This window comes from Eleutherodactylus coqui, chromosome 11 (genome assembly GCF_035609145.1).
Source record: "Eleutherodactylus coqui strain aEleCoq1 chromosome 11, aEleCoq1.hap1, whole genome shotgun sequence".
In the NCBI taxonomy this organism is placed as follows: domain Eukaryota; kingdom Metazoa; phylum Chordata; class Amphibia; order Anura; family Eleutherodactylidae; genus Eleutherodactylus; species Eleutherodactylus coqui.
In genome coordinates, this window is record NC_089847.1 from 11,340,438 (window position 1) to 11,360,213 (window position 19,776).

The 19,776-nt window shown below is 40.9% G+C and overlaps 1 protein-coding gene across 4 annotated transcripts in view; it reads right to left on the minus strand.

Moving 5' to 3' along the window:
* ZNF536 (zinc finger protein 536) overlaps positions 1–12,463 on the minus strand; it is a 558,339-nt gene extending 545,876 nt beyond the window's left edge. For all 4 annotated transcript variants that reach the window (XM_066584153.1, XM_066584152.1, XM_066584155.1 and 1 more), the window contains exon 1: positions 12,220–12,463. The gene's annotated coding sequence lies outside the window, so the exon portion shown is untranslated. The remainder of the gene's footprint in view (positions 1–12,219) is intronic.
* Positions 12,464–19,776: the final 7,313 nt, after the last annotated feature.

Genomic DNA, 19,776 nt, shown 5'->3' on the forward strand with positions numbered 1-19,776 from the left:
AATGGGTTTTAAAAATATTTTTTTTTTTTATTCATTGAAATCAATGGGGAAAAAACGGAAACGTTTATTTTAGCTCCGCTTCTCTGCACCAAAAATAGAATACAGAGACTAAATTATAAGTGACGTCCCCAACGGAAGTCTGACTGCACCCATAGGGCGTGTTCACATGGCGCTGATTTGATGCAGATTTTGGTGCGGATCTGCGGCAGATTTTAACCCTTTACTTGGATTCAAACCAAAGGGGTGAAATGTGCTGCAGATCTGCTACAAAATCCACAGCAAATCAGCGACTGCTTTTATTTTCTGACTGTAGATGATTTACATGACTCTGGGGGCGCCGTTCTGTCTGAGCTGCAGTTAACAACATTTACAGACAAGCTGGACTATATCCTCATGGGCCACAGACACAACGGTTAGGAGGGGACCTATTGACTTCTATGGGAGACTGTTCTAATTATGCTCTGTGAGCTGTGCGGGAGGGGGAGGAGGTGAGCTGTTCCATCACTAATTGGTGAGTCTTGTGTCATTTATACATAAGGGTGAACCTGCATTGTAATTTTGCCCCTAATGATAATGAGATGACTTCTGAGAAGCATTCTGTACAAAACAGGAAGTGTCAGACTGTTATTTGGGCTTAGTGGGCAGTTTGCAGGGAGGGGGAGGAGGTGAACTGTGACACCTTTTGTGAATAGCAGATCGTGTGTTATCTATATAGAGGTGTCACCTCTAAGTGTAATCCTGCCTGTGAACTGAGGTAGATGGCTGGTGCGATCTTCAGCCCGATCTGCTTCCATTAACTGAGCAATCATCACTCCATAAGTCACAGGAGAAATAATAGTTGGGACAACTGTTGTGCACTTAAGTGCCTGATATTTGTCCCGTGTAAAAGGACCTTTAGGGGTCAGTGTAAGAACTGTAGGATTTTAGGATTTGATTTTATAATATACCATGCAACAACGTAAAGAATCATAAAAAAAATCTTAAAAAAATGTGTTCAAGTCTTCCGCTGTGACCTGTGCAGGGCGGGGGAAGAGGTCATCTGTGCCCAATGCTTACTCTGAATTGTTGATCCTGTGTAATCTATATATAGGTGTGACCTCGCATTGTAATCCTGCCTGAGATGTCAGGCAAGTTTACTCTACTGTGTCAGACTATTATTAGCATTAGTGGTCTATCCTGGTTTATGATATAGATTGTCACATTGGAAATAAAAATATAAAATCACCAAAAATTCTTTACAAATATATTTAACACAAATTTGATTTATAAATAGGTCATTTCCTGATCACACCTTCCCTTTAAGGAATATTCCATAAATCTGGCATTTGATGGTCTAGAATTCATTTGGGTTGAGCGCCACTCAGGTGACGACCCCAGATGGAAGTCATGCCTCCCTTATGACGAGTCATCTACTGCTCCCATGGTTTGTCATCCCGCAGAGTAGGAGACATAACAGGCGCTCCAGAATAATCCCGCGGCCTCATGATCAATTTAATGGAATTCAAAAATATTTTTCAAAAACTTTTAAACTTCAAAAAAAAGTTTTCGTGATAAATCTATAACATTCCGTATCCCGATGTGTAGCAGAACCGGATACTGAATAGGATTTCAAGGTGCAGATGACAAACTCAGCTCCACTACATCAGCATCTGTCCATCAAGGTTTAATCAATAGATGTAGATAATCAGAGACAATTGCCGCTTCATATACATTAATCAGCATGTTAAATGTCACACCAAAGACAGACCCAGGAAGCCTCTCCCAGCCTCCAAACACCGCCAGCCAATGGGTGCAGCTATTAGAAAAGCTCCTGCCACTAAAATATTATAATTTCTGCATCGGAATCACAAATGTTACTGTATGCAATAGCGTGATTGTCATGGAAACCTTTGATAGGTGAGATATGGATTGCACTAGAGTGGAATAACAATTTCCCCATGTTGCGCTCACTCCAACTCTACGGATCTCCATTTAAAGGGCCAGCCCCAAGATTCAGCCGCACGGTCACTTGCACCTTTTGGAATATTTCTGATAGATTGGAAGGTCTCAGATAGAAGCTAATGAAATAAATACAGAAATGTGCAGAAGCCCCTGAAGTGCAGATGTTGTCTTTGTGCCGAGCCCCTTCCTTATAATGCATGCATTTATTTCCTGTTTAATGCACCTGCTCAACAATTAGCCTAAAACACTTTGATTAATCTGCCGTTGCCCGGGCAAACACTTAAATGCAAAGAATATGCTAGTAAGAAAAAATATTGACTGGCTCCATAATTAACTTTTCTATAAAAGAGAGTGCAGCAATATTCAGCCGAGCGAAGGAGAGAGGGGAGAAGAGGAGCCGTGCGAGCAGCCTCATTCATTAGGGCAGATTGGGGAGAGGGGGATGCTGATAGGCTGATATTCGGATATACTTCATAGATACTTAATATTGAAGAAGGGGAGGGATATGACTTTTATAGGGTTAATATTGGAGGGGCTTGTGATTTTGATTTCTGACTACTTGAAAGGAGGGGGGAGGATATGATTAAGTTATAGGTAAATTATTGGGGGGGGGGTGCATGCAATATTTTGAGGCTGATATTGGAGATGATGGGAATATAATAGGGGTCATTATTAGTGATGGCGGAGTACATAAGTGTGTTGTGGTGTTATTTTGATATGACCAATATTGGAGAGCAGGAGGTAAGAATACACAGTGTATATATATATATATATATATATATATATATACGCACACACATACATATATACACACATACATGAACACATACACGTATATGTGGCCATTATTGGGGAGAATATTTAATGTAATGTATTATATACACACACACATACATGAACACATACACATATATATATATATATATACGCACACACATACATGAACACATACACATATATATATATATACGCACACACATACATGAACACATACACATATATATATATATATATATATATACACACATACACACACATACATGAACACATACATATATATATATACACACACATACACATATATGTGGCCATTATTGGGGAGAATATTTAATGTAATGTATTATATATACACACACAGTATATGCACATAGTAGTGGTAATATATATATATATGGCCATTAATACACACACACATATATATATGGGGAGAGGATTATGTTACTTTAATATGGTCAACACTGGAAAAGGGGAAGGATGCCATTTCCGTGTTTCTCTCCGTTACTGGGAGGCATGCTATTTGATAGCGCCAATATTTGGGGGGGAAATACTATTTTGTTCGGGTCATTACTGGAAAAGGAGGAGGGATATGATTTTCTTATAGGGCCATTATTGGGGGTATGTATCATTTTGAGAGCAATTGGAGAAGAGGGGCATATGCTAGTTTAATAGGTCATTAAGGGGTTGTCTGAGACTTTGGGGATTTTCTATTAATGACCTATCATTTAGGTAGGTAATCAATGGATGATCAGCAGAGTTCCGCCACTCAGGATTCCCACCAATCAGCTGATTCCCAGCACCGCTGTCAGTGCAAGAAGCAGATCATGGTGTCCATAAAGCAGAAAAAAAATCCCCGAAGTCTGGGACTACTCTTTTAGTAGGGCAGGTGGAGGAGTTTGGGCATGTTGTTTGTTCTATGAACAATATTCGGAAGGCAGCAATGTGATTTTTTAATCATTACTGGGGAGGGGATTATGTTATTTCATATTGTCAATATTGGGGAGGGTTTGCTAATTTGAAAGGGTTAATATTGGAATGGGGGAAATATATATTTGTGTTACAATATAGTATTTTGCTAGGACCATTAATGGAGAGGGGGATATTGTATTCTGATAGGGCCATTATTGGGGTATGCATCACTGTGAGGGTGAATACAGGAGAAGAGCGACATGTGTAACTTTAATAAGTCATTAGTAATGAAGGCGGGGGAGGTTAGTGTGATATTACGACCAATAATGGAAAGGAAGGGGGGGGGGGTGGATATGATTCTTTTATAGGGGCATTATTTGGGATGGGAATATGACATTTTGGTACGGTCACTAATGGAAAAGAGCAAGTATCCTATTTTGATAGATTAATGGGGGCAGATTTATTTTGATGGTGTACGGAGAGATGATATGCCGTCTTCATGGGCTCACATTTGAAAAGGCAAGAATAATAGTGTTTTCTAGAGCTGAGACATTTTGGTGGGGGCACAGAGGGAAAAAATGTGAATACACACTTTGAATGGGCACATAGCTTGGGGAGGGTGCTATGGTGCCATTTAATAGGGTCGATGGCGGGATTATGCACTTTAATCGAGTTGCTCTTGGATGGACGTTTTATGATATTTGATGGGGTCGCTCTGGGATGCCAGGATTATGTCATTTGATTGGGTTGTTTTTGGATGGAAGTTTTATGCCATTTGTTGGGGTCGCTCTTGGGTGGGGGGATTATGATATTTCATGGGGTTACTTTCGGGTGAAGGGAATTATGATATTTCATGGGGTCACTCTTGGGTGAGAGGGATTATGATATTTCATGGGTCACTCATGGTTGAGGGGGATTATAATATTTGATGGGGTCACTCTTGGATGGAGGCATTAGGATATCAGATGGGATCGCTCTTGGGTTGGGGAATGATTCCACTTGATGGGGTCATTCCAGACACACAAAACCTTTAACTTCTACAACGTACCGTGGACCTCCACTAACAACTCTCATATCAATCCTTCTTAAGGGGCCACTCTGATTATTGAAGTTAGAGGTCTCGCTAAATAATAGGAATATCCGTCGCCATCGTTCAGGATGCGCAGTTTTTGCTTTGGTATGAATATATGAAAAACACAATCCGATTAGTAATGGAGCAAATTATAGCTTGCAGCAATCAACATTGATTTTGCATAGACCACATCATAAATGATGCACAGAACAGGAAATGTCTCTATTAAAGCTTCACCTAGACCCAGCAGAACGGGAGCAGGTAGGGCAGGATTACGGCTCTCCATGGGGGACCTCACCGGAGCTCCACAGATCATCTCCTGCTCGCTGGTGATGAAATAATACAAGTTCTTTCAACTGATTAACTCTCTGATCACCGAGCTTAGTTGTCACTCAAGAGAGACGAGTGGGTCTTGTTAGAAGGCCTCAGTATATACAGATGTTGCAGAGCCAACTCGACTCGATTATTTGTGGTTCCTTCCTAGAGCCGCGTAATGCACTATTCCGAATCAAGGTGTAGAAGAGAGAGATATGACAAATTCAGCTCCACTGTGCAAAGTTTTACTCTGCAACCACTCCATCATTAAGCAATGAAGAATTATCAGCTATGGCTACATCATTATATACATAACTAACTCATTCTAAATGCCTTGTAAATAGTGTATATGCATACAGATGTAGGTGAGCTGAGTATGTCATTGGGCACAGTTCACTGGGCTATCACACTGTTCTGCGTTATTTCATACAGGACTGTAGGTTAACTCCAAAATTGCCATTTCAGCTCTGCTACATGTGAATATACAGCGGCTTATAGTTCTGCATCAACTATATAAGCTACAACACAGCGTTGCTCTCGTCACAGTGATATGTTGAGTAACGGTACATTCACACCTCATTGATTTGTTGCAGATTCTGTTGTGGATTTTGATGTTTTGGATCGGCACCAAAGTCTGCAGCAAATCAATGGAGTGTGAATGCACCCTAAAAATGTCCTACATGGGCCATACAACATTTCCATATAAAATACATAAATAAAGCAAAAAATGTATCAAAAATTAGTCTAAAATATTTGCGGTTATGATTTTGTGCAACATTAACCAGAACCGAGAACTACTCTACATTAAAGGCCCAAAATGAAAACAAAAATAATAAAGTAGTCCCGGGAAACTGAAGACGACTGTTTTAGAACCCGTCCCCCTGATCCTAATCAAGCAAAGGACATACAACCACAAGGATAAAGGAGTTCAAAGAAAGTTCTGAGATCCTGCCCGGCACTTTTCATTTTCTTCACAGATCCTACTGTACTCACTTTGTTCTGCAGCTCCAAACCAATCTGATGGCCGGACGGGTCCAATGTAATCCAAAAATAATAATAATATATTACAAGGCAACCCGGGCAGCACGCAGCATTCAGCAGGGAGTGGGGCTGTAGTAGCAGATGAGTGATCAGTACCATCCTCTGCCCTGGACGAGTGTCAATGGTGATGTCACCGCTGCGTATATGTCCCTTATCTTAACCCGTGAGACACCACTGAGTTTCAGCTGGCCAAAAAGGGGTTAACCCCCTTAGAAGTAACTAGAGCGCTGCGCTTGCAATAGGAATTAAAGATTGACAACTTTACATATGGACTACTCTACCCAAGTTCTACCGACCCAATAGGAGTTGTCATTGAAAGATTTATGGAGAAGGTAACAATAGTAAATACAAAACGAAAATGCCAGGATAGACAAGGGTTCACGTTGGCACTACCGTCACGGATTGGCACCTGGTGGTATGAGGCAAAAAAATCCATCCAAAATCACTTGATGCATCTAAAAAGTTACAAAGATAAAACTCAAAAGAAATACAAAAAAACTCACGGTGATCGCAATAAAAGGGGTTGACTTCTTAGAAATATCCAGTATCAGTATGATAGATAGATAGATAGATAGATAGATAGATAGATAGATAGATAGATAGATAGATAGATAGATAGATAGATAGATAGATAGATAGGAGATAGATAGATAGATAGATAGATAGATAGATAGATAGATAGATAGATAGATAGATAGATAGATGGGAGATAGATAGATAGATAGATAGATAGGAGATAGATAGATAGATAGATAGGAGATAGATAGATAGATAGATATGAGATAGATAGATAGGAGATAGATAGATAGATAGATAGGAGATAGATAGATAGGAGATAGATAGATAGATAGATAGATAGATAGATAGATAGATAGATAGATAGATAGATAGATAGATAGATAGATAATCTCCTATACTCAGGAATACAATAGACATCTATTAATTTGCAGCACAACTGTGGCATCAGATGATACATTGTAACAAATAATAAGACTGACTAGGTAACAAATAATGTATCACTTGTACAGAACAATCAAACAAAAGTAGTTTGCAATCTACAAATGATAGCCTTCAGGGTCAGATCAGACAAAGCGTCCAAAAGGACAAAAGTCTCCAAACTAAATACTTACAAAAGAGAAAAGTCAAAAGTAATGTTGGAGTTGTGGGGTCACTAATGGGTAAGAATACAGGAGAGGCCAGAAGTCACTGGTGCTGGACCAGGACATGATGGGCTTCAGTATATGGTTTCCAATGCTAAAAATGGCAGAGGAAATAATGAGGGGTCAGAAGCCGGAGAGGTGGCCGCACTCCTGTCTAAGGTGAAAGAAGTGTCCTTGGAAGATGGCAAAAAACAAAATGACTGCATAATTAATAGGGATTTGTCTTTTTGTATCTATCATCTATCTATCTCATATCCATCTCATATCTACTTATCCATCTTATATGTGTCTATCTATCTCCTATCTATTTATCTATCTATCTCATATCTATCATCTATCTATCTATCTCATATCTATCATCTATCTATCTCATATCTATATGTCTATCTATCTGACATCTATCTATCTCATATCTATCTATCTATCTATCTATCTATCTATCACATATCTATCTATCTATCTATCTATCTATCTATCTATCTATCTATCACATATCTATCTATCTATCTCATATCTATCTATCTATCTCATATCTATCCATCTCATATCTATCTATCTCCTATCTATCTATCTCATATCTATCTATCTCATATCTATCTATCTATCTCATATCTATCCATCTCATATCTATCTATCTATCTATCTATCTATCTATCTATCTATCTATCTATCTATCTATCTGTCTCATATCTATCTATCTCATATCTATCTATCTCATATCTATCTCATATCTATCTATCTCCTATCTATCTATCTCATATCTATCTATCTCATATCTATCTATCTCATATCTATCTATCTCATATCTATCTATCTCATATCTATCTATCTATCTCATATCTATCTATCTATCTATCTATCTATCTTTCTATCTATCTGTCTCATATCTATCTATCTCATATCTATCTATCTCATATCTATCTATCTCATATCTATCTCATATCTATCTATCTCATATCTATCTCATATCTATCTATCTCATATCTATCTCATATCTATCATATCTATCTATCTCATATCTATCTCATATCTATCTATCACAGTCAACTATAGATGTAATATTATACTCATACACACTCAGTAATAAAATGCAACCTTAAATATGACTCTTATAAAAATACATTCACGCAACTCTATATGTATGTAAATATATACATATTTTGTACAAGCTCATGTATGTACAAGTGCAACTATTCCTATGTAGAAGAGTATATACGTATTGTATTGTAATCTATGTGTTTTTCCCTACACATGTATGAATGTTCGCATATAAGTGTGTGTGCGGTGATATATACACATACACACACACATACATACATTTACATACACACTAGTGCATTTTTGTGTATATCTAAAAAAATATGTGCACATAACACACTCTTTGTGTATGTAGTATTTACATGCGTGTATATATGTACATATATGGCAGTGCGTGTCTATATGTGTATATTGTGTCCAAATATATTTGTAATAAATTCTATATGAATAAATGTGTACATGATGTACGCTGATGTCTATATAAAAATGTGTGCATACATGAATATGCAATACGTACATAAATGCTCTAGAATATACTGTATGAATAAACCTATATATGGGGTATACAGTACACAGATGAATATGTAAAAGTGTAGGTACCTATGGACATGTAATGTATAGATAAATTATATATATGAACAAATGTGTACTTGGTATTCAGTACATAGATGATTCTATATAGCATAGGATATGTGTACACGTATATATGAATCAAATATATATATACCGAAGTGTGCATATACATGATTCATGGATGTATATATGTGTATACATGTAATAGTGTACCCAAATTATATTTGAATGCGTACATTGTATATACAAAAGCATACAGTATACAATAAGTGTACTTGTATATTAAGTGTATAAACACATGTACACACAATATATCTATATATCGAAGTGAAGAGTGCATGTGCATGATGTATGGATGTATATACTTAAATTTTATATATATATATATATATATATATCTGCGCACATTGTGTACATAGATGCGTACGCTATACAGTAAGTATATATATTACAGTTTATATACATATACACACATCTAGTTCCAGCAATGTGTACAATTAAAACATTAATAAACGAACACAGAAATGATTATAAAACGTGATCCAATTATTGACCAGTTTATATGTAGCAGAGTCAGATACGCCCTGAGTGCACGATATAAATGTATATGTTTCTGACAGGGGAGAAGCTGAAAAAGAGCCAACACTGCAGGCAAAAAGGAGAAAGTCCCCCGAATTTCTTAGGTCTAATGTGAGGCATCTCCCTTGTTGTGATGGAGGCGTGAGGCCTGTCGTCACCTCCCCGCCTGAGAGAAAACAATCTGCAATAAATATAGAACTTGTATTTTCCTGCCATTCCTGTGGTTCGCTCTCCTATAAATACCCTGTCTGCTAATTTTTGGGGTCTGAGCATCACTGGGGCTGAATAGTGGAAATCACCAGGAAGATTTTGAAAAAAAAAGTTGCAGTTTCACTAAATCCCTGCAGTGACAGGAAACTTCCTATTCTCCAGGCTGTCAGGGAAAGTTGCTGAGGCGATTGCTCTCTCTGGGGGGGTTGTAGTGTGAAGGGTTGGGGTCTGCACTGCTAACCGCTGCCCCTGTTGGCTTTCCAAGTGCACTGCAAAAAAAGCGGGAAAACCTAAAATATCCAACACAGACACCACACTTACCCCTCCCACCCCCAGCCTCATCCTCCCCTGACTGAAAGACCCCACTCCATGTCTACACGCCCACCCTGTCACCAGAGAGAGCTGTCAACTTTAACCCTTAGTGCAACATCACCAGGAAAAAAAAAAAAAGAACCCCCCCCAATAACCCCCAGACGGCTCAATTTACAAAATGATACAAGGCCGCAGGCCTCTAGGGGTTAAAGCCATTCCTTAAAAGTCCAGACACTCAGGGTCAATTGCAAGGCACAAGGCTGCAGCACTCAAAGAGTTAGAGCTAGGGATTTACTACAGCACTTTGGAAAAGGGGAAATGCAAGAGGTAAAAAAAAAGGAGAGGGGGTAAAAGGACAAAATATTCACAGAGAGGATTATAATTTCCAATTACAACAGTTAAAAATATGGCCTCCCGTCAGTCGGCGATGAGGGTGACAATATGCATCCATTCTGCATAACAGGCTCCCTGGAAAATCCATCCAGCTGCCATTCGTTCTGGGGAAAATCTATGCCTGGGAGGAAATTAAAGGCAGAGCGTGCGGACATAGAAGGGGGAGAAGGGGTTAATCTACATGATATACACCTATACTATATTTATAAACAAGTGTTATGATACAGACATATGTTTGCACATTGTATATAAAACAAGGATGGAATCTATTTACAAATATACAGATGTAGCAGAGCTGAACGTGTAAACACCAATATAATAGAGCAAAATTTACCCACAGTGCCATGTTAAAAAAAAACAAACAGGGGTTGTAATAAGATTGCAAACTCAGCTGTGCTACATTTGACAAACTCATTTCTGCTGTGCTGCATTTGTATCAGTTTTTTTTAGATCGCTATAAGGAAATTCTGTTTCACTTGGAAAGACCCAGAGAAAGTGGAGATGTCCCCAACACAACTTCCTTCCCACGTGGAGGAGAATTAATGGGATGAAAGGTTACCCAGTCCCTCTGTGAGCGGCTCATCAGTTAAGCCATTCCCTGCTAGGAGTTCTGCTTATGGGGAGGAGGGGGGTTATAATCCTGGTTCCTGCAGGTTCCATGGGCTTTTTTTATTTTGATATCTACTGTACTAAATATCCATTTCCTGCCTGCACAACAACACCAGGGTGAGGACATGGCAGTCTCCTCCCTGGCAGGTCCCTCTAATGAGCCTAATAGCAGCTGATAACAGGCAGGTTGCAATCCCTCATTGCAAGGACTTGACACAGACACACAGTCACCCTGCAAGTCCCACATCACTCACTACATCCCATGCTGAATGCATCCAAAATCCTCCTTCTACAATAGGCACACAGCACCCTATAGCTATACCATAAGGGGCACTTTACATGCCCACATCTATGCTGCACCATCATCTCCAAGAGCAATAAACCCTACATAGTAGTTTGTGAACCCTCTCTATGCAAAACCATGTTTGCATCCTCCTAAAAAAAAGTCCTAAGTGGCTACTTTCCAGGTAGTAGAATTCCCCCAAGCAACTACAGAACCTCTTAAAACACACCAATTTTGTTACAGTGTAGCAGTGAGAATCATAAATGATAGTTGGACTCCCAAGAGGTTCAGCAGCAGCAGGGCATATAAGGAAATATAATTCTATTGGTGTCTCAGCTAATGCATCCTTGTACCCTGCGGCCACCCATCCCTCTCCCTGCCCCTGCACTGTATGGCACCGTCTGGCAGGTGCTCCAGCCCTTGCCACCTCTGGGGACCTGAGAGCTTCAGCCTGACATTTGCAGCCTCCCCTGAATGTCACTTGCCTTGCTCCCAGCATTGTGCAAGGGGGAGGTCGATGAGAACACAAAATGGCAGGTCTCTGAGGCATCACAAGTTTGGCACATGCCACATCCAGCCCAGCAGCAGGCACCTGGGCACACAGGGGGCACCGGGGCCACTTCTCCAAAACTTTCTCTGCACCAGCCATAAGACTCGACAACTTTTCCCAACAAGTTCACATCCTCAGAGCTGCAGAGAGGAAGCTGAGAACAGGACAACTTGTTACAATGTGTCAACCCTGGGCACCAGCAAGCCAGCAAAGGGGCACCGGGCACCTCCAGCGGCTTCTCTCCAGCCTAAAGCGCCATTCAATGGCTTCTGCTCCATGACAGCCCTTCTGCCAACGTCACTGCCATTTAATTATACTATATCCAGTGTAATAATCATCGCAGCAGGCCCCTGCACAACACAAGAATGTAATGCAAAAATGCACAAATAATACTTCTGCAAAACTAGACGACCCCATCACAGAGGACCCCCAGGAGCCCCCCATCTGCCTCGCTTACCTTGCATCGGTTCAGCACAGATCCCCGGACAAAGTGCTTGATGCTTGCAAAATGCTGGAGCTCAGTGAATAATGAGACATGTCCATATGATTGACTTGTTCATGTTATGTTTCTGGAGGAGGAAGAGGAGAGAAGGGAGGAAGGAGGAGGAGGAGAGGGGCTGTGGTGCCCCTGGGGGTAGCTGCCAGGGGTCCCACTTGTCTTAAGTGTCCCTAGCAGCTCCTGGGCAGAGGGTGCTAATGTGTGTGCGTCCTCCTGGCAGAATGAGCCGGGTTCATTGATATAGATCATAAGACATTCCCTTCCCTCTGACTCCCCCTATCTGGTAGGTGAAATGCATTGTACCATTAACAAACCCCTCTCCATTGTCGTCTTGGCATAATTCACAGCAACTAGATAGCTCTTGCGGCATTTAAGCTTTGATGAGCCCTCCATGCCATAAGAAGGAGAAGAAGAAGAGCAGCCCTGGCACCGGGGGCTGCTGCAGCCATCCCTGCCCTCCCTGCAAGTAACAATGCACTGACCTTGATGCTGACTTATTAAACACATCTGTGTCTGTGTTGCAAAACAAATGCCTGATTGCAAGGGGTGGCACAGGGAGACATTTGGGGGGCACACGAAGAAAGCATACTCTGGAGCAGACTTGCCCCCTTACCTGCTGCTGGAAACTATTTGGGAAACTCCTGTGTCTCTGTCCCCTTGAGGGTTAAGCAGAAGGGGGGACCAGTCTCAGCTCCCTGCATCCAAGACAAGTCATCAGCGATCAAATGATGCTCATCTGCACTGTAACCTTGTGGCGGATTTAATGTAAATAAGAGCTCTGTGGTGCCAATCGCAGGCACACACCCCTGCACTGCCAGGGGGGTGGCATGGTTTGCAATGTATTCTCTAAGCAGGCACCCACCTCCCCCCCCCCCCCCCCATCCCTATCCTTCGCATATTGTACATTGCAGGCACCAAGGGGTTAACCCTCTGCCATGCCATCTTGCATTCCTCTCCATTAAATCTGACTATATTTACATGAACTATTTAGGAGAACCCTGAAAACAATACCCACTGCCAAACCATTATGAAAATATGATTTTAATTAATCACGTAGTAGGCATGAAAATTAGCATACAGTAATTAAACTTACAGGCGAAAAAAAAAAATCATCATGGTGACTCTGTGCCTTAAAGGGGCTGAGATCATTGCAGGGAGTTTTATTAGCAAAGAAAGAAAGAAAGAAGTTCATTTCCTCTTTTCTTTGGCTTTTTTGGTGGTATTTTGGGAGATTTTTTTTTAGGTTGGCACGGGGTTAAGGGCACTGGGTAGATTAGCAAATCAATGACTGCCATGCAAGGTGGGGATGTGACTGATGGAATATTATATTGCTGTACAAAGCAAAAGGGAAGGGGGGCGGGAAGGAGGAAAAAATGCAATTATGGATTGTGTCCCATAGTTTACAAAAGCAGGGTCCTCAATGGAGTCTTTGTTGTGGGATTATATAATGATCGTGCGGTAATTATGGGAAAAAGAGATTGGGGAATATTACAAAAAGTATCAAGATTACAAGCAGGAGGGGGCAGGAAGGGGGCTCTCGTGTCACATGAAAGAAAGGGTTAATATACAATAAAACTCCCGTATCCGAGGGGGTGACAATAAGAAAAGGGGAGGCGGGGGTCGGAGTCTGTGATGTGCATGATTAACAAGAGATGGAGACGGATTGATTATTCAAAATGCCAAACCACAGGGACTCTTAAAACATTGATTCAGGTAAGACTAGTTTCATCTTGACTGAAATGAGTTCCCTAAAGATGCTCAGGATACATTTTAAATCTGTTTACGACATCAATGAATAAAATCAGGATACAAAAGGAGAAAAAATAAAAATAAAAATGCCAAGTGTAAAAAAAAAGTTTTATTTAAATGGGTGAAAATCAATCACCGTTCAAAAGCTGCTCATGATAGTCTCATCAGTGGGACGTAAAGTAGCGATCGTGATCGTGCGGATGATTCATATTAACACTATTAGCAGGTACTTTCCAAAAATGGCTGGGAACAGTTGGAAAAATTACGCATTTAGGGGTTCATGTCCCTTTAAGGGACCTCAAACAAACGTCAGCTTTCTTACATACAAAGACCTGCGTCACTTTGTGGCACTATCCCAACAAGCCCGTGTGAGCGATTGTATCACCTGTCGTGTTGTCAGATGACGGTCAGGAGTTTTTATAATTAAGAGGGTATATCTATCTACCATAAGGAAATCTATATCTGTGGCAGAGTAGAAATAGTCCTCGGAATTAAGACACGTTCTATATTTAGCCAAAAAGCAATTTATTTTAGATGCCCTTGACTAGATTTCTATATTCAACAAGCGGTGGAACCAAAAAAGTTTGAAAGACAAAGAGTCCGGCCTTCATTAGCACAGTGGAAGCGCCCTCCTGCGACTTTGATAAAAATGAGGAAGGGCTGGATTCTAGCCTAAAGTGTCACAATATTTGTAAATTTAAAGGGGTTTTCTAATGACTTAAAATTGCTTCACAACCGCCTTGTCCTTCCTGGTTGCTGCTGACCAGGCCATGTGACTGCTGCAGCCAATCACTGACCACACCAATGACCATCTATAGCCAGTGATTGGCTGCAGCAGCAACATATCCTGGTCAGCAGCAACCAGGAAGGAGAGAGAGGTGAGAAGCAATTTTAAATAATTGGAAAACCTCTTAACCATTGATGATACTAAAGCGTCACCCACCTCTTGATAATTTCTTATAAACTTGCTTTGTCATAACATATTTTGTAAACTTCCACAACTTTTTAAAACTTTTATTAACTATGTCAGACTTCTCTGAAATGCGGTTTGATTTCTGTATTCTAGGTACCACTTGTAAGTTGCAAGCGTTTGACGCAGATGTTGAAAATAATTTTTAAGATTACTAGCTATCCCCTGTACACAGGATATCCACAGGACAGGGACTAACTTGCTGATTGGTGGGGGTCTCACAATGGAGATACCCGCCGATCTTGAGAACGGGGGTCCCGTGTCCCCTGCCCTCCTCTCTGCTGGGTTACTGCACCACCGCAGTGAAGGGGAGACTGAATGGAGAGCTAGTTGTGGAAGCGCACTAATACTCCATTCACTTCAATGGAACTGCAGGGATACAGTGGATATAAAAAGTCTGCACACCCCTGTTATTATGCCAGGTTTTTGTCACGTTACAAAATCCCACAGAGTTGAATCATTTCAGATTTATTTCCCCCTCCATGTGACCCGTTATCTGTACAATTCCAGTGAAAAACAAATTGAAATCTTTTAAGGTGAAAAATTTAAAAAGAAAACTAAAATAATGTGATTGCATAAATCTGCACGCCCTAAAACCAATCCTTTGTTGATGCACTGACGGCATTCAGTCTTTTTGGGTCGGTGTAAATCAGCATGGCAAATCCTGGCTTGGCAATCTTTGCCCACTTTTCCTTGCAAAAGTGCTTCATATCTGTCCGATTGCGAGGGCATCTCGTGTGCAGCGCCCTCTTCAGGTCACCCATAGATCTTCAATTAGATTCAGGTCTGGGCCATTCCAAAATATTTTCTGGTAAAGCCATTCTCTTGGTGATTTGTCAGACTGCTTTTGGTTGTCGTCGTAATGAAGGTGAAATTTGTCTTCATCTTCAGCTTTTTAGTCGAGGCCGGAAGGTTTTGGGCCAAAATGGACTGATATTTGGGACTGTTCATAATTCCCACCCCCTTGACTAAAGCCCCAGTTCCAGCAGCAGAAAGTCCCTCACATAATGCTGCCCCCACCGTCTTTATTGCGGGTCTGGGGGTCTTCTAGTGATGGCAGCGTTGGCTTTACCCCAAATCTACCTTCCGGAATTCTGGCCAACAAGTCCCCCCTCGGTCTCATCGGACGTTCCCCGCATACTCCAGGCAGACATGATGAAGGTTCTGGTACCACATAGCCGGGCTTGGATGTTCTTCTTTGTTAGTAAAATCTTCAATCCTGCCTTCCAGGAGGAATAACAGAGGAACGCCACAATGTAGAATTCCCTGGCAGGAGATCTGATGGATCATCTTTAAGGTTTTTCATAGTCTTTTCTTCTTGCGTTTAGTGTATTAAAAACAAACAAACAATTGGATGCACACTTTAATGGATGCCTGTGTTATTTTCAATCCCATTTTTGTGGCATTTTGTGTTTTTCTTTGGCAATTTTTTCGCTCTAGAGAAGTTTATGGAAAAACTACATAAAAACGCCATATCTACAAGATGTTCACTTTGCAAAGAAAAGAGCTATGGACCCCAAAATATGCAGCCATGGTGAGAAAAATTACCACTAGAAAACCTGCAATGTTTGTAGAGCGTTTTACATTTTACTATTGACCTAGAACATCTAGATGCAGCCTTTTTATCCGAAAAATACCAAACTGCATCAAAACGCCCCAAAAAGTGGTATTTTGGCTTATTTACTAATATTGTCTAATTTGGCTACCTTCACACTGGCGAGAAAATCGCAAAGTGTGTCTCGCAACGCACTAATATGAACCTGATTCCTTTGAATTGGGTTCATACACATGAGCGATGTTTTCCTGCATGGCACCGCGATGCTCTACCTGGCCGCGTGATCCGCCATTGCAGCAACCATTGTTTGCAATAAGGCTGGCGACAGCAGTGCCGGCCCCATTGAAAGCAATGAAAGAGAAGTTTTCAGAAGTTTTTGTACTCCTTGATATAAATCACATCTTTCCCAAACGGAACTGAAAAAAAAAAGTTGTGGCATTTATTCTGTATTCTCCGGTTTGATGTGGATGAAATTCCCATTGAAGCAAATCGCAAAACACAATGTTTTATTCCTGGGCTATTAGCATAGTGATCGCATCAATAATATCACTATCTCTATGGGAAGGATGGAAGAACGGTGGGGTGTTCACTCTGTTCCGATTCTTCCCCAATCCACTGATTATATTCCAAATCCTTTGAGTTGGGCTTTATTGTAAGTCAAAGCAATTCTTTAAAAAAGTGACATAGCTGACAAAAGGGAGAGAGGGGCGAGGAAGCGGGTCAGAAGAGCTGACATATGGTTTTTATGAAAGCGCTGGGTAATAGGGGGTTGTATGTTGCAGTTTAACCCCATTGATGGTCATATAAATGCCCCTAAATCCTAACTTTAAAGTTCACTTGTTTGTACTGTAGGCAAAAACAGCAAAAAAAACAAACAAACAAAAAAAAACAATGGAATTCCTTTAATCCGGCATCTGATAATCTGGAAAGTCTGTTAATCCGACACAGAAATAAATACATTAGCATGAGGAATTATACACTATCTAACCCCTTATAAGGCTATGTCCACATGGGATGGATTTAGTGCGGACATTCCACTTCAGATCCGCAATGGAAAATCAGGGCTTGTTAGAAGAGGTGGAACCCGCGCCAATAATCCGATGCTATAACCGACATGCTAAAATACGCATCACATGTCAATTTCCGCACGGGTTTTGCGCACATTTTCTCTGCAGCGTGTGGATGAGATTTTGAAAATCACTTTGCCGCGGATTCTCTGTGCATTTCTCTATTGTGTCCTATAATCCAGAATATCTCATAATCCAGCATTTGTCAATCCTGATCGTTCCTGAAGTCCCAGCCCTACTTTCCAGCATATACAGCGGGGGTGTCAAGCTCATTTTCAGGGAGGGTCACATCAGTGGTTGTCTTCAAAGGGCCGTTTATAAGCGCTCATTTACATGGGTGTATTTGCGCTCCATATTATGTGCGCAATATGGATAGCTTAATCTCCATTGATTTGCTTCGGGGTATTCAGACGAGCGTTTTGGATGCACAAGCATAAAAATATTGCAGCATGTCATATTATTGACCGAAATTGCCCATTAAAGTCAATAGAATCACGTAAATACGCATGATACTTGCATATTCACTGCATATTTACGCATTAGGCCAAGAGAAGTTTATGGGACCTTCTTGTGTTTTTTTTTTTTTCCTTTTTGCACATGTGAAAAATTCAGTGAATGCACGTGCAAAAAATAATGTAAGAAGGTCCAAATACACACAGTTATGGTCCGTGAAAATGCTGTGCATTGCATGGACCTAAACTGCATCCGCCCGTGTAAATGCGCCTTAAATGCAACTACGCCTTAACGTGGCTATGGAGCTTTAGGCACCATGATGGGGTTTCTCCCCTTCCAGCTCTTTAGCACTGAGGTTCCCACCTTGGCGGGTGGCTGGCAGGGGGTCCGAGTCGCGGGCCTTGAATTTTAACACATCTAAATAGCAAAATTCCTCTTACTGATTTATTTGTTAAAGTCTGTCTGATAATCCGGAATATTTCATAATCTGACACCTATTGGCCAATTGATGCTGGATTAAAAGTATTTTATCTTGTAATATTCTTCTAGTTGTTCAAAAATACCCAAAAAGTGCTATTTTCCCCCAACATACGGCGCTCACTAATGGTAATAGATCCACAATGATTGGGTAGAAATCAATCAAAAAGTATCAGACAGATCAGATGGAGCTAATCATTGATGCGGCGCACAGCAGGAAACTTTAGAGAAAACATCAATTGCAAAACTTGAACATAATATAAGTAAAAGAAAAAACATATATGACGCCTGCAGACGGGCGGAAATTCCGTGGCGGAATTTCCCGCAGAATTTCCGCCCGTACACGCCTGCATAGGATTGCATTACAATACGCAATCCTATGCAGACGGCCGCGGTTTGTCTGCACGAAATCCCGCGCAGAAAGCAAACCGCGGCATGCTCTATTTCACTCCCCGGGCCGCCGGCAGATGAAAGAGCCGATTCTGCGGGAACGGGTGAGTTCCGCGCTGCTCTCTGCAGACGCTCGGGTTGGGTCCAGAGCCGGATCCAACCCGGCCATCTGCAGGCGGCCTTAGCCCTCATGCCCTCTAGAAAATACAATCCCCGCAGAATCTGCTGCAGATTCCGCACTTATTTCCTTTAAATGGTATTTCGTCTTGCATGCGGATTACCTAACATATAGATAGCAATGTGGCCGATCCGCGCGGAATCCGCACTAAAATGGAGCATGCTGCGTTTTTTTTTTCCGCGCACGAAAAACGCAAATCGATTAAAATGCCATTTGCAGGTGCAAAATTCAATTTAATTGACTGCAGATGGCCAATGATATTCCTATGGACAAAAATTCACCCGCGGAATCCGCATGCGGAATGCGCAATTCCATTTTGCTAGTGGACATCAGGCCTGAAACTTACAAACTTGTAGCGAATGTAGATTTCCATATTTTGTAAACATCTGAAAAATGTTTCAATAAAAAACAAATATTCAAAACAAAACAAGTCATTTAGATGTTCCACGAGGTCAGCGATGAGAATTCGGGGTGAGAGTTTAGTACTTTTGGTACTTTTTAAAATAAAACTTACTTTTTGCTTTTTATACTTATTTTGCACTTTTCTCAGGTTTTCTTACACTTCTTGTTACATTTGCGGTTGGGTGAATAAAACATCCCATAATAAAAGACCTGGAAGAAGTGAAGGTCCCGACTATATCCGAGTCCAGGTACATCCCTGTAATCCAGCATCAGC